This window comes from Meles meles, chromosome 7, assembly GCF_922984935.1.
Source record: "Meles meles chromosome 7, mMelMel3.1 paternal haplotype, whole genome shotgun sequence".
Lineage (NCBI taxonomy): Eukaryota > Metazoa > Chordata > Mammalia > Carnivora > Mustelidae > Meles > Meles meles.
In genome coordinates, this window is record NC_060072.1 from 26,536,104 (window position 1) to 26,552,818 (window position 16,715).

A 16,715-nucleotide genomic window follows, 5' to 3' on the forward strand; every position below is an offset into this window, starting at 1 on the left:
GGACTTTGAATCTCCCTCCCAGGAACCAGGGACAAAGGCAAGCCAAATTCTGTATTGTACAAAGATGGGTTATCTATACACAGATTTTTTTGTTTGTGATTAGAGTTGGGTAAATTAAAATCTGTTTTCTATTTAATCAGGTGAATTAATACCAGGAAATAAAACGAGGGATCATAAAGGGTAATGCTGTTGGAAAGTTGTCAATGCAGTTAACAGTTTTCTATCAGAGATCAAGCTATTCCAGTGAAACCAGAACCGAATGGGTACCTTTCCTACACATAAATATGAAGCACTACACTCAGCAGTCTTCTGTCTAAGTGGGAATACCATTTGAGTGCATTGATTTTCATAAGGGAATGTGAACCCTACCTTGGACCCATGTGCTTCCCAAAGTAGAAATACATACCTGTGATCCAAGAATACGCTACTGTTACTAACTGCCAACATTCCTAAGTGCTTGCCAGGGTCTGTATAAAGAGCTTCACGGACATGATTTAATCCTCACCACCAACATCTGCAACAAGCATTCTAATCATCTTCATTTTATACACCAGTAACTTACTTGATATCACGTGGCTCAGAAGTGGTAGAGCTCAAATTCAGACCCAGATGTCTGGCTCCTTTAACCACTGCACTTGAGCTCATTCCTGCAAAGAGCCCAGTGGAATGGAGACAAGATTACAGGGAGGGAGCGGAAGGGATGTGGTATCTATTTATTCATTCATATGTTCTAAGTGCTCTTGGGTAGAATGTTTCACATCTACACCACGCACCTCAGAAACGACTTTCACTAAATTATGTTTAAAAGCTGTTGTCCGACTATTACAATGCTGGTACAAGAAAAAGCTGAAAGTCCTTGTCTGAATTCTTAGCGAAACTATTGTGGAAGACACTGAATGATCCAATGGACAACTGTGGAAATTTCCCTGGGTTCTCTACAAGGCAAAATTCTTCTGCCTCTGGAAAAATTGCTTCAAATCTGCCTCTCAGATTCCATTGTTTCAAACAATCTCATTGTTTGTATCTGCTGCCATGTTGCCCAAAGTTTAAATACAATTTTATGTTCTAGTAGAGCAATTCTAGTGACTTCGATGGTTAGAACATTTGCTTTGTTTTTTTATATTTGCTTAATCCCACTTTATCTGTTTTTATTCTCATTTTATTGAAATCCTATTTTGGGCACATTACTTAAATCCTTGTGTTATTTTAGACTAGAGTAAAAACAAACTTTCTTGATATTTGGTAATTATTATAAATCCCACCTATGAATGACCAAATTTTATATTAATAAAATAAAATCAACATTAAAATCATACTGAACTTAGTGTAATCTTTGTCCAGTTATTTGAATTACATTTTAGGATCTTTCCATCGTTCCAGAATATTATTATTAATATAAATTATTATCTATCAGCTCAATATTAACTAACATCAACTATACAGAAGTATGGATATGCCAGTTAAATATTCTTAATTGATAATGAGAATGATGTTGATATAGTAGAAAGGATGAGTATTTGTACACTGATTCATTCAGTAAAAAATCAAATACTTCTATATACGAGATAAAGGAAGTTTATATTCTAAGGAGGAGTTGTTACAGTCTGAATTATAACCACCCCCCTGCATGCCCATTCTCATGCTGAAGTCCTAACCCATAATACCTCAGAACGTGATCTTATTTAGAGAAAGACAGTCTTTCCAGAGGTATCTAAGTACAATGAGGTCATTAGAGTGGGCCCTAAAACAAGGCAACTGCTGTCCTTAGAAACAGGAAATTCCAGACACATAGAGGGAGGCGCACATAGAGGGAGGACGTCTGGAAGAAGCACAGGGAGAAGAAAACCATCTACAAGCCAAGGAGAAGACCTAGAACACACTTCCATCACAGCCTCAGAAACAACCAACCCTGCCACCACCTTCATTTTGGACTTTCAGCCTCCAGAACAGTAGACAGTGCATTCCTGTTGTGTAAACGACCCAGCCTGTAGTCCTTTGTTACAGCAGCCCCAGCAAACCTATACAGGGGGAAAGGGCTCTGAGGTGAGGAAGAAACTAATGAGTTCAAGGAACACAAAAGCCGCCCGTTTAGCAGGAACCCAATAGGTGAAGGAGAGAGAGCAGAGCAACGTTAAGGGGAAGTCTGTAAACGGTGCCTTGAGTCCAAAGCCGGGCCTGTGAACATGGTCTGGGATAAGTTACTGTGACAAAGGGACCTTAAAAATATCATGGCTTAAGTAGGAGTAACGTTTGTTTTTCTTCCATCCAATGGAGCAAAGGAAGATCAGAGGTCTAGAGCTGGCAGAATGGATGCTGCTGGAGAGATCGGCCATTTTCAGTGCACGGGCGTCCTTCTCTAGTCCCAGGAAGTCATTCCGGTTGGTGCCATGCCCCATCCAGGGACTGGAAGAGGAAGAAAAAAAATGAAGTGTGAAGCTTTTGTACCAAAAACCATGATTTGGAAGGTGGACAAAGGGTTTCTGCTCTCCACCCATGGCTAGAGCTCAGCTGGTGACTACTTCTGTTGATAGGGTGGGTGGTTGCTAGTTACCGCTGGAGGAGTCCTATTTCTGAGAATTCCCTGCTATCTTGGGAAGTTGTGTATCTAAAGGTAAGAAAGAGGGGCACCTGGGTGGCTCAGTTGCATAGTCAGTTTGACTATCTCAGAGTCCTAGGATCTCAGAGTCCTAGGATTGAACCCCGCATCTAGCCTAGCCACAGGATCCCTGTTCAGTGGGGAGTTTGCGTGAGGATTCTCTCTCTCTCTCTGCCCCTCCCCCTGTTCTTTCTCTGTCTCCCTCTCTCTCTAGAATAAATAAATAAATATTAAAAAAAAAAAAGAAAGAAAGAATAGAAATAATAGTTCCCCTTTGGGGAACAATTAGCAATTTCTGTCCCAGCCTAACCTTAGTTAGCTAGAAGGCTGGACACATCTTAACCTCTTCCCTCAAGGCTCCAAGATGGTAGAGGTGACATTCAAAGGGAACTGTCACTTGTCTCCTATCATCTCTCCAATGATTTTCCAAGAACGGTTCTTCAAACGACATTGGTGACCAGACAGCAGGGGTCAAGGCTTGTCACTCTCATTTCCAGCACAGGTCTGGAAAATCTCTCTGCCTCACCTGCAATGACCCCTCTCTAGTCACCGTGTTTTCTGCCATTTGGGCCTTGTCTTGTGTCCTCCGTGCCTGGGAGCCACCAGAGGCCGGCAATTTATGTGTTTGGCATGCTCTCTTTAGCTCTCCAGCACACTGAACCTTGTGTACATGTCAGAAGCATTTATTAATATCAGTGCTAATAATAGTACCTAGCAGGGCTGGGCTGGCTGGAACTTGTAAGGCAGCAGCGTTTCCCATTACTGGGCTTTCATTGTTCGCTGGAACATGACAGGCAGAGATAAATTCAGACTTGCCTTTTCAGTTCTCTTACTTGGATTACTGATCCCGTTACTAGAAATCCTCCTTTGCTGGCATCCATAGAAACACCAGCAAATACAGCCCATAGGGTGTTCTCATGGCCCATTTATATGGGCTGAAATGGAAAGTCTCCTTTCTGGGAAAGAGAAAGAGAAGTTTCCAACTCTGTAGCCCGAGGTTGTCTTGAAAAGGGGCGGGCATGAAGGCGGAGTGCAGGCTGAATCTTTCCTTCCTCCTTGGTTGCAGAATGGAAAAGGATGAGCCGAGAAAGCAAAACGGCCCGCCTTTGAGATCTGTGCCCCTCCCTCTCATGCTTTAACTTTGAAAATTTTCTCCGTCTAGAACTGTCTACACTGATAGAAATTGCTGACCTCACTGAACCCCGGTTGATGTCAAGAACTCGGCAGGGAGCCTTCTATGCCAGCAACTTGTTGCCGCTGGTGCTGTTTTAACCCGTTTCACAGATGAGGAAGCGGAGGCTCAGAGAAGTGAAGGTTGTGTGTTCAAGGGAGGGGCAGAACCAGCATTCAAACCCCTTTCTTTGTGACCCCAGAGCCTGCAGGGGTAACCCCAATACCCTACAGCTTGTTCCCATGGGCAGTGGAGAGTTTGCATGCAATCTCGGGGGGGCTCCTCCCCCACCACAGCCATCCATAGTGTGGAAAGCAAACGACCCCCATCTGGGGGAAACCCCTGCCTTTCCCCTAAAATAAACTGATCCAAACCTGCTATCACCTCCGCTTCCCTTTCATGGGTCTGTCAGGGCACCTGATTCCTGACACCAGGTTGCTGGTTTTCTCCCTGGGGAGCTACAGGGTTCTGCAAAGCACTGTCTCCTCTTCTCCGTCAGACCTTTAGCTGCAGTATGGGGTCGACTCAGCCTCGGTCGGCCGGCCTCGGACCCCCAGTACCGGGGACTGGGTTCCGGGCTCTGAAATGGGGATCCACAACAAACGATGAGAGCCCCGCTCATTCATTGTCGGGGTTTCCTCTAGTCCTCCCATGAGAGACTGAGTCTGCAAAAGCTCCACCTTGCAAGATCTGTCTGTTGAGACGGAGGTACCCGTCATGTGGGAAGAGACGCACGGCGACAAGAACGTGGTAGAAGCAAAGGGCCTCGGCCTGGGATTCAAGGGAGGCTATCTTCCTCCGAGCACCGCGGTCAGTGAAGGCCCAGGTTCGACTCTTCTGCCCGCCTGACCTCAGGTAAGCCTCAGACTCACTCAGTGATGCGGCGTGGGCTGTCTAACAGATATTTTACCAATGAGGCCACTCAGGCGAGCCTCTCTCCAAGGCTATTTGGCCTGTGCATGGAATATTCAGTCTCTAATTCCAATGTTTGTTCCTTATCTCTATTGCCAATTCACTCTACAGTCTTACAGGTAAAAATTCTCAGCCCCATGTTTGTGTTTAAAATGCAGACATTAGATGGGACCAGTGTTTCCTAGCTGTGCTCTAAGGTGTTTTTATAGCCAGAGGTGACTGAGCTTTGGATTTGGGCCTCAATTTTTAAAACCACTTAAGCAGGGGCACCTGGGTGGCTCAGTGCCTTCGGCTCAGGTCATGATCGCAGGGTCTTGGGATCGAGCCCTGCATCGGGCTCTCTGCTCAGCAGGGAGCCTGCTTCCTCCTCTCTCTCTGCGTGCTTCTCTGCCTACTTGTGATCTCCATCTGTCAAATAAATAAATATAATCTTTTTTAAAATAATAACAATAAAACAACTTAAGCATTTAGCTCATTTGTTGAGCCAAATGTGGTTGGGCATTATTCTAGCTGAAAAGGGATAAGTCAAGAACGAAGTCTCTGACCTCAAGGAGGCTTTGGCAAGGGTTGGAGGAGAGACAAAAACATACAAGTAAGAAGATAATGTCAGTGTTAAACCCAATGAGGGAAATAATTAGGGTCTGTTACAGAAAATAAGAGGGGCACATCATTAAGGTGGCTAGAAAAAGCTTCTTTGAGTTAAAACTTGAAAAGAGAGGAGCTGGGTCAGGAGCATTCCTGGCAGAGGAAACAGCAAATGCCAAAGTCCCGAGGCAGGCCATGGCCCAGGCCGGTCAAGAAATAGAAATAAGCCCTTTATTGCTGATGCATAGTGGCTGAGGGGGAAAGTGGGTGGTGGAAAGAGAAAAGAAACCACACAGGACCTGTAAGGACTTGGGACTAAGGAGCAAGGGATAACTTTAATAATTACTGATGATACATTTACTAATAAAATGACCAATAATTTGCAAAACCTGTGCCTACCACAGAGGCAGAAAATGGAGGCTCTCACTCTCACAGCTTCCCTTGCAGCACCGGCAGCAATGTCACGTGACCCGATATCAGTAGAGTAAACCAGAAGGGGACTCTGCTGGGCGAATTCTGGGCAGATAGAATCTTTGTGACCAAAGAAAAAGAGGAAAAGCTACATCTCCTTCTTCCTACGTCTGAATGCACTTTTGTCAAGATGTGTCATATGGAGCCTTGGCAGCCATCTTGAGATACTGAGGAAGAGTGCTAAGAAGATTCCCAGAGAAGCCCTCACATGGTTGAGCCACTACTCCTGCTTGGAATCAGCTCCCTCTGGACCATTTGTTACATGAGAAAAATAAATCTCTTTAATTTAAGCCCATCATGGCTGGATGCTTTGTTATGGGCAGTTGGGAACATTCTAATACATCTCTGCTCCTCTTTACTTCCTTCCATTACTCTCACCTTTGGTAAGAATCAGAAACCTCTCTGCACCTGCTCACTGATGCCCACAGTTCCTCCAACACAAGACAAGACCTTGCATTTCTAGGATGACCTTACGTCTAGCTTGCCTGGGATTCTTCTTGGATAGCTTTGGTTTATTCCTGCTGTTCTAGTGTAATTTTATTTTTTTTACTTTTACTTTTTTAGAAATTGATTTATTTCAGAGAGAGAGTGGGAGGGAGGGGCCTCCCACTTAAACCCAGGCGCCCCGGTAGAGAGAGTCTTAAGCAGACTCTGCACTGAGCACAGATCCTAACCTGGGACTGGATCTCATGACCCTGAGATCTTGACCTGAGCCGAAACCAAAAGTGGGACGTTTAACCCACTGTGGCACACAGGTGCCCCTGTTCTGGTGTAACTTTGAAGAGCACCAAAAATATTCCCACATGGATGATAAATTATATGGCCACTCTATTCCTTTCACAAAGAGAAAAGGTTTAAGTGTGAATACCACTGCAAAAGAGAGAGAGGACCTAGATTTCATTTCAAAATAAAGAGGTAGGGGCGCCTGGGTGGCTCAGTGGGTTAAAGCCTCTGCCTTCAGCTCAGGTCATGATCCCAGGGTCCTGGGATGGAGCCCCACATCAGGCTCTCTGCTCAGCAGGGAGCCTGCTTCCTCCTCTCTCCCTGCCTGCCTCTCTGACTAGTTGCAATCTCTGTCTATCAAATAAATAAATAAAATCTTAAAAAAAAATAAAGAGGTAAATTGCTCACACCACGGTTCTAGAAGGGGGAGAGGAAAGGTGTTCCCTGGAGGAGGGAGAGGGCCCAGAAATAAGAAACTGGGAGCTCTAAAGGCGAACTTCATCCGCTTCCTAGATTTTCCAGCAATCCACTCTGCTGCTGAGAACATACAAAGCCTTTGTTGCTGGGTTTTTGTTCTTTCTTTATTTTCTCTCCACAAGCCCAATCCACCTCCCACCAGCGCCCAGGGGCTCACTGGAGCCCACCTCTTGCCAAAGGAGTCTAGGACTCTCAAACTCTCCCCTGTGTTGTTTTGTTTTGTTTTGTTTTGGTGTGTGTGTGTGTGTGTGTGTGTGTGTGTGTGTGTGTGTGTGTTTTGTCCAAACCCTGTAACTCCCTGTTGCTCTGGAATCTTTTCAAGGTCGACACAAGATTGACACAGGTGTTATATAGAGTGATAAAGTCCCTCTCACTCATGCTATTTCAAGTCTGTTTCTGCCAGACCTTTCAGATCCCTCAGAGCTTCAGAGTGCATGCCATCCCTGCTCCCTCCTTTTCAGGCACATTCCCTGACCCCAAATAGCTGAAAATCAGGTCTGCTTCCGCCCCTCCCCCATTTCATTGAGGATGCTCTACCTGCCTCCTTTGCTCATAAAATCAAGCCACAAACAGGGCAGTTTATGGGTGCTGGCAACAAGTATTTAAGTGCATAAATCAGCCTTGATTGAAATTATGTCGGCTCATCATCTGTGATAAAACTCGGCAGCTGCCCTGTACACCTTTTTGAATGATGAGCTTTGTGGTTGCAGCCCCATGAGCTATCCCTGGGGAGCCGACTCCAGGAATAGAAGGTGCCCTTGTCCTCTCAGGGAGCAGCACAAAGAAGTGAGACAGCCAGCTAGAGAGGCTGTGGTTTCCAGCTGACCTGCTGGGGCAGGGGGCTGGCAGGGGACCTTGGCGGGAGGGGTGCCAGGGCGGCAGGTGGGGGGGCGGTGGAGTCACCACCAGATTCTTCCTGATTCCGAAATGGAGACAGTAGAGGAGGCAAGCTTCTTTCATCTAGCTTTCTGCAGCTGAGCATCCCTGCGACAGTCAGAGGTCCCTGTAGCAGTAGGAAACAGGAGAAAGGTTTAAGGGGCTGGGGACATCAGTGGCGGGTACACCACGGGCAGGGACACTGGCTGGGGTGGGAAAGGGAGCTGGGCTGTGATCTGCGGTTGCTGCACAGATTTTGCATCACTTATAACCTGATCTATGAGAAACTAGTAAAGCTCCTTGGAGGAGGCACTTTAATCTTTCAAGAGAAAACCTTTTAGTTCATCCAGTAATAATTAGCTGCGTACCTGCCACATCCTAGGCACTGAACTAAGATCAGAGGCTACGAAAGTGAACAAAACACATTCCTGGCCTCTAAAGACTTTTCAATTGGCTGGGAATTTCCAACAAGATAACAAGTCATTACAATAGTTAATACACACCACTGGTTGAAAAAAAAAGAAAGAAAGAAAGAAAGAAAAAAAAAAGAAAAAGAAATCATCCAGAAAGATGACTGTATGCCCTTTCAATGTCGTACAATGTCATAGTCTAATAGGCCAGCCCAAAGGCCATCTGATACCCTTAATTTGGCTATTACCACTGGTTAGGGTCTAGACTTGAAAAATTAGATCTTAATTTGCAGGAAATTGACAAGTTGCGAATGATTTTTGTCTGGTGGAGATATAGATGATGTCTGTCTATTAGAAAAAACATCTCCTAAGGGTTGTGATTTTATTGCCTACAAGACGTTATGTTACACGTAGTTTTGTCTCTAAATTAGCACTCTTACACCCGTGTTCTTTCTTTCACTGGCTACATATAATCAGTTTCTCATATGTCCCTTTGATCTGGCTTTCTCAGCCTGCTGGTTCCCTTGTTAATGAGTTAACTAAATCTTTGGCAGATGCTCATGATGTGTTTTATGAGTTGTGTTCAACTTTCTGGAAATCTTAATTTGCCACTACCTTAGAGGTAGGGTGCTAAGGGGTCACAGATGAGGGATACCAAACCCGGTCTTGCTGGTTTTGAGATTTGTCAGACAGGTCATCTAAAGTGAGACAAAAAGGCTTGAAGGAGTTGGTAAGCAACTATGGAAGGGGGGTGTTGTATTGGGAGAAGGAAAGAGCTTACACAAAGGCTGGTGGGGAGTCACCTGCATTAACACATCATGAAGCCCAAGAATGTGAGTGGTGAGAGGCAAGGCTAGAGAGGTAAGCAACAATCAGATCAAGCAGGACCTCAGTGCTATGCCAAAGAGCTTTGGGTTTATACAGAGGGCATGGAAGAGTCACTAAGGAATTTTTAAACAGGGACAAGACATAGCTGGATTGGACTCCTGGGTTCACTATTTCAAAACCCAGGTGGAAATCACATTCATCTGCAGACTAATCGCAGCTTGCTGAAGTTGCTAATAAAATTCCATACAATTCTGGATCACTACAGTTGGCTCTATAACTAGAATTAAAAGACATATCAGTGAATAGATTCATGGAGAGATTTCTATCCTCTAACTTTTAGCTAGAATGCCCAACAATGGATATTTACCATTTATAAGGGTTTCTTTCTCTATTCTGGGCAAAAGTAAAAATAGAAAAAGAGACATGCCAAAAAAGCAAGGCTGAGATATTTCAAAATAAAACTCAAAGCCACGGACAAATCAGAGCTGAAGGAAGAGCCTCCAGAGACAAGCTATTAGATGAAATTGCTTTGGTCAGAAAGGTTGCTGCTTCCTTCAAGTTTCCTGGGCCAGATGTTTCCATTTCAGCAATAAATTATAAAGCAATTTTGCATTTTAGCACAAGGGAGCATTTATCTGGCTGTGATGGAGCTTGCCAAGGACTTTTCAGCAATCATAGCACTTTTGTTTCTTCTCTTGTTTCAACCTTACCAAAGCCAATGAGGCAGAGAGGATGAGTGCTATCAAGCCCATTTCACAGATGGAGAAGCCAAGGTCCAGAGAGGTGGGTGATTTGCCTGGTTATCACCTCAAGTTAAAATCAGAGGCTGGAAGAGGAAGGCTGTGTTGCCAGTACCTTAACACTACCATAGGCATTTTACCTGGTAGGTGTTTAATAAATGCAGTGAAGGAACAATTCTGTTCCTTCCATGTTAATATGTATTAAATATGTAATTATACTCCTATGTTTCTATTTACTTATTTATTAAGGTCACTAAATTATGAGTTCTATTGGGGCAGTTTTCTACTGCTGTATAATAGCCCTCAAAATCAGTGGTTTGAACCAATAGTTTGTTATTTCACATGATTCTGTGAGTCAGGAATTTAGGCAGGACTCACAGGAATTTGGTTGGTTCCTATGTTTCCCATGGTATCAACAAGGCTCACTCAACCGCACTGTGCTGGTGGTTAGACTCCATGATGGTTAATTTAATCTGCCAACTTGGCTGCACTGTGGTGCCCAGAGAGTTGGTGAAACATTATTCTGCTGTTCCTATGAAGGTATTTTTGGATAAAATCAACATTTCAATCAGTGGACTTTGAGTACAGCAGATTGCCCTCTATAATGTGGGTGGGCCTCATCCAACCAGTTGAAGGTCTGAATAGAACAAAACGCTGACCTTCCTCAAGCAAGACGATAACAGTTCACCATATGGCATTAGAACTTAAAGTGCCACATCTATACTTCCCTGGGTCCTGCACTAGCCTGCTGGCCCATTCTGCAAATTGGGACTTGCCAAGTTCCATAATCACGTGAACCCATTCCTTAGATCAATCTCTTGATTTAACACACACATACACACACACACACACACATCTCTGTTTACACACATGCGTGTGCATGCATGTGTATGCCTTTGGTTCTGTTTCTCTGGAGAAGCCTAATACAGATAGAGCAATCCACAATACTTTCCCCAGATGCCTGGTGCCTCGGTGGCCCCCTCATGGGGCCACACTCTCGTCACATGGCTAACTTGGGCTTCCTCAAAGTGTGGCAGGGTCAGGGTGGTCAGACTAATTATGTGGCTGCTGAGATGTTAAGAAATGTGAAAGCTGCCAGTCTTCTTCAGCCTCGGGCTTTGAAATCTCAGGATATCTCTTCTACCGCATTCTACTGAGCAGAGCAAGCATCATTGGCAGCCCAGATTCAAGGTGAAGGTAAATAGGCTCCACCTATCAATGAGAAGGTTGACAGATGGGAGGGTTGAAAGATAGTATTGCAGCCATTTTTGGGAACAATCTGCCCCACATAGGAACCATGTTTCTTCCTAATAAACTTGAGCTGTTAACAGTGTTAAATACAACAACATATACAAAGAGCAGAGCACAATAAATATTCCTTAAAAAAATAAGTGTTTATGTATGTATGTACGTACATATGTACGGATGCATGGATGGATGGACGGACAACATGCCCACTCTGTAAGGTAGTGTCTCTGAAGACCCACTGTGGCTTCATATCCTCAGTATCTATTTAGTCATTTGGAACCCAAGAGCTTGAGTTTCAGCATGAGACTGGATGACTCCATATCCAAGCTCCACTACTTATAAGCTGTGTGATTCTGGGTATGCTACTTACCCTCTCTGTGCTTCGGTGTCCTCACCTCTGAGAAGCTTACATTACTAACACCCCTTCAGACTTAATAATGCAAGTGAGATAAGAGGAGAGAAGGGCATAGTACAGACTTAGCAACTTTAAATAATAAATTCTGCCACTGTACAAATCATTATTAATGTTATTAGATTTGTGCCCGGGTTTGTGGGCTGCCTACTTTGGTATATAGCTCGTCCTCTCTGTCTAGGCACCGTCTTTCTCTCTCTCTGAACCCTGCTATCCGATCTGTGATCACAGTTTCTCGCGGCAAGCCAGCACCCTGCCGCATTCTTCAGGGCTGTGTAACTGCGGAGCTTGGGCATTTGGAGAGACACAAATAACAGTTGGTGCTACTCCTTGTCATCCTTTCCTCTGACAGCTGCTCGGGCACCTCATACAGCTTCTCACCTGCTCCCGCTCCCCATGGCCGCTTCCTGGAGCTACTTGCCGGCAGACGTTATGGGGTGGGGGCAGCTGGTTGTTGGCCAGGACCTCTGTGGGGCTACCTCACAAAGCCTGTATCCTAGACAGCCCCATCAGTTGCCTGAGGAGTGTGATGGGCTTCTGGAAGTCAGTGTGGCTCCAAGGGAAGCAGCTTGCCTGCATCCCTGAGCTGCGAAACTTTGGCTCTTTGTAGTGCCATACTCTATCCTTCAGGACTCCAAGGGCACTCTGGCTTTTTGGCTTAGGCACTCAAGTCAAGATGAATGAGTTTCGCTTTGAACTGTGGCTTTGGCTTGGATACCATCTGCCTGGGTTTAGTTGGCTTCTATATTCCATTATGTCAGACAAAGGCTCTATCGGTCATTTGTTGTTGGCTCCAGTGGTTGTTTCTTTCACCTGGATTATACAAAGCTAGTAGATTTTGAGAATCCATCATTCAATTTATGGTAAGTAGCCCCCTAATCATCAAGATTCCTGTGTTCACCAGGGTTAGACTCTAATATACAGAGAGTCACCTCCTCTCTGGAATGTAAGGTGTTTGGTGGTAGGGCTACCATAGATGGTTGTTCAGGCTGGGCACTGCACCACGGTGTCCAGCCAAGTGGGTTGATGTGGGCTGAACTCCAGCTCATGCTCAGCTCACCAACCCATGCACCCTGGCCCAGACTGAAGGAGCAACTTTCTATTTTGCCGAAGCTGTGACACCGGGGCTTGGCAGCCCTGATTGGTAAGATGTGGTTTAGTCTGTACAGGAAGTAGAAAGTTCTGTTCAGCATGTTTACTTTCAAACGGAGACATTTGATCTAAAATAGCTCAGTTCAGAGGTAGAAAGAACTGTTTCTACCTTTCAACCTCACTGCTAGTGCATCTCTGGAAAACCTGGAGAGCAAGCATTTTTCCCAGTCTGTCCCAGAATGAGTCTCCGTTTCCTTCCTCCACCATAGTAAATACTTCCTGGTGGGCTTGGTGACCCAGGATGAGTGCCCACTGGCTTAAAAAACAAAACCCAAGCCTGTGAAAATTGCTATGTCCTTCACAAGGAATTGAGGTTTGGGGCAAGTGTCGCGATGTCGCTCACAGGAGCGAGGCGGCTCAAACTCCCAGTCCTTCCCAAGTGTCGGCCGTTCAGCCAAAGGGATGGTGGAGTCAGCTCTGCGTCTGCGGCCTGCTGTCTCCTTCTTTCTCCAGAGTTTCAATTCATTCTTCTGTGCAACCGCTGTTTACCACAGCAGGCAGGCTGCTAGTTTGGCATCACACAACCCGAGTTCATATATGGGCAAATTATTTGATTCTTCTGTGCCTTAGTTTTCTCTTCTGTAAAATGGTGGTAATGATAGTTCCTACCTCCTGGGGTTGTTGTGACAATTATATGAATTAATTTGTGTGACCGGTGCCTGACACAGTGCAAGCCTTCAATAGCTTTTAGCTCTTTTTTTTTTTTTTAATTTAAGGATTTTATTTAAGAGAGAGAGAGAGAGATAAGAGAGAGAGAGAGAGAGAGCTCAAGCAGAGGGAGAAGGAGTGGGAGAAGCTGAGCAGGGAGCCCAACACAGGGCTCGATTCCAGGACCCTGAGATCATGACCTGAGCTGAAGGCAGAAGCTTAACCCACTGAGCCACCCAGGCGCCCCTAGTTATTAGCTCTTGTTTATGAGCACCTACAACATGCCAGGCTAGGGGCAATCACCGAGGGGATCTAGGTAGCCATGGAATGCTCTCCAGGTTGGCTGTGGCCTTACCGTCTGGTTGGGCCCACAGACAGGTAACTCGATCACCGTGCTACGGGGCAGTATGTCAGAGGTTCACAAACGTCACTGAATGTAAAAAGCACCTGCACCAGCCATTAGGGAAATACAAATCAGAATGAAAATGAGATACCACTTCGCAGCAGTATCTCAGAAAGCAGAGATATCATGGCTAGAATTTAAAAAGGCCGGTAATTACACGTGTTGAGGATGGAGAGAGCTCTGGGCCCTCATGCTCCGTGGGTCGGAATGTAAAATGGTGCAGCCACTGTAGAAAATGGTCTGATGGTTCCTTGGGGAGCTGGGCATAGAATTACCACGTAACACGGCAATTGCATGTCTAGGCATAGAGCCAGGAGCATGAAGACAATGTCTGCACAAGAATGGGTCCGAATGTCCACAGTGGTGTTATTTATAATAGACGATATTGGAAGTGGTAGACAACCCAAATATCTGTTGTTTGGTGAATGGGAAAATGAAATATGGCATATCCGTATCATGGACTATTATGCAGGCATAAAAAGAAACGCAGTGCCGTACGCACCACGACACGGCCAAAACTTGAAAATGTGATGCTAAGTGAGAGAAGCCAGTCCCAAAGCACCACATACAGTATGATTCCATTTCTACGAGAAGTCCTGAGTGGGTAAGTCTACAGCAACAGAGACAGACCAGTAACACCCCCAGGGCTAGGGAGGGCGGCAGTGGGGAGAGGCGGGTGTGAACTAAAGGACAGAGTGTCTCTCCAGAATGATCACAGTGTTCTGAAACTGACTATAGTGAGGTGAGCACAACTGGGAACATGCTAAAAGCTATCGAACTGTACACTGGAAATGGGGGAATGGTATAGAGTGTGATTTCTACATCAATGGAATTTTTTTTTTTAAGTCCCTGATGTGTTTGTCTAAAGTGCATCTTATCGGCACCCTCCTTTCAAGTCCGGGGTGAGGCTGTATAATAAACCTTGATTCTTCCGGTCTGTCCTATCAGCAGTGGAGACATGTGATTCGCTCAGTGTGAATCATGAACAGCTTCCCGGATGAGGCTGCGCTGGCCTTGGATCTTACAAGCTAAGGCTAATGGTGGGGGGGGGGGGGGGGGAGGCTTTCCAGAAGCAGAGAACAGCACAAATCATGTTTCTGGGTCAGAGTCTCTGACAGAATGATGCTGGCGTCTCCTTGGGAGGAGAATTTCACTGAGGGAGGGAATCCGGAGAAAGAACAACATTTGTCTTCTTACCGAATGGCTCCTTTTTCTCCTTTAACCCTCTGAGCTGCCGCTATGCAGGTATTTTTAGACAGTTCACACAGAGTAACTAATAAGCCAGGGCAGGGATGTGTCAGGGAGGGGATGGAAGGGACAAGGCAGTCAGCAGGTGAGTGACAGCGGTTCTCCTACAGCTGAGTTCTACAATAGCTTCTGTGTTTGAAACTGTCACTATTGAGTTAGAAATGGGCCAAAAGGTAGCTATTAACAATCCACTGAAGGTCTGAGTTTAATGCCAAAAGGAGTTTTTTGGAGCTGGCCCCGGTAGTTTGCCCTGCAGAAGTCTTTTATGTGGTTCACTCTTCATGTGACCTCAGGATCAATAGTTTTCCCTTGAAAAAGGATGATATATCAGAGTCTCCACCAGTTCCCCTAGTGGGCTGGGAAAGGGAAAAGGTGATCTGAAGAGACACAGCTCATATACTAGGTAGAACCAATGAAATTTGAAGTATTCATAGGACGAGGGAGGGAAAGGGGTAGGAGTGTGGGGACCAAGGAAACTACTAGAAAGAGAGGAGGAAATGTAATACCCACATCTCACTTTGGAGGTTAAAGTGAAATCCCCATCAGATTAATATTAGCTCCAGAATTAAAGTCTATTTTGAGATATAAAGACTGGTGTTTTTCCCCCACAGTCCTTGGTAACCAAGGTTCTCTGTAACCAAGATGACCAACTTGTCCTGGAATGTCCGGGACTTTCCTGGTTTTCAAACTGGAAGTTTCACATCCCAGGAATCTTGTCCATCCTGGCAAACTTAAGTAGTTGGTCACTCTATTGGTAGCAAAGTCATCCCAACCTCTATGCCTCAGAGAAAGATGACCCCATAAAACACGGAGAACAAGACAGTCAGTTCTGGCTTTTGAGTTTCAAAACCTAGACCTAGACATGAGGTAGGATGGTTCTGAGATGGAAAGATCTTATAAGAGCAAGGCTTCCCTACCACCCAGATAAAGATTCTGAGATGAGAATGATGGGAAGGCCAGACAAGTAAGAGATCCTAGACCAGTGTTGTCTGATAGAACTTCCTGGGAGCATTCTGGAATGAAAGCTGTGCTCTCCAATATGATACCCATAAGACACATATGGCTCCTAAACACCTGAGATGTGGCTAATATAATTTATTCAGCATAATTTACCTGGCTATTATATTGGACAGCTTAGTCTTAGAGACTACTGGGACCTTTCATCTGAATGGAGTCAAGGGAAGAAGGGAATCTGTTGATGCTGAATGATGGAATCTCCAGATAGGATTGGACAACCAGGAGCAAAAAGGACGTGAGCTTCATTTTCATGGGGTGGGAAGACTCCAGAAGTCCCTAAGCCAAGAAGGCATGAGAAAGGAAGGCATATCTGGGTGATAAGACAAACAGGCCAAAGGCAACCTCATAGATGTTTCTAGGGTCCTAGGATGACCTGAGCAATAGTGTTTCTTGCGCACTGTGGAGTGACCCAGGCATGACACATGGAGCGGGCAGATCGGCAGATGCTTGGTGGTTGGGAACAAGCAAGGGCACAGCTGTGACCCAAATAGAACAAAGACTAAATGATATGCAAACTCATCTCCGGGGATGTCACCATAGACAAGGAACAATGTGGAAGGACAGCTGCCTACCCTCTCACCCCTGCCATTTTGGATCCACATTAGCTCCCTGGAACTTGCACAGATCCTAGGAGAGCCTATGAATTGACCGAGATTAAGTTTCTGTTGTCAGAAGGGGGATTTAACAAGACACCAAGTTCAGATATAGGAAAATAAAGTTAAATATCCTGCACCGCTAGGTGTCTGGACTGAGGTTTCTACCTTCTACACTATCAGATCCTGCTGTTTCTTCGGCATA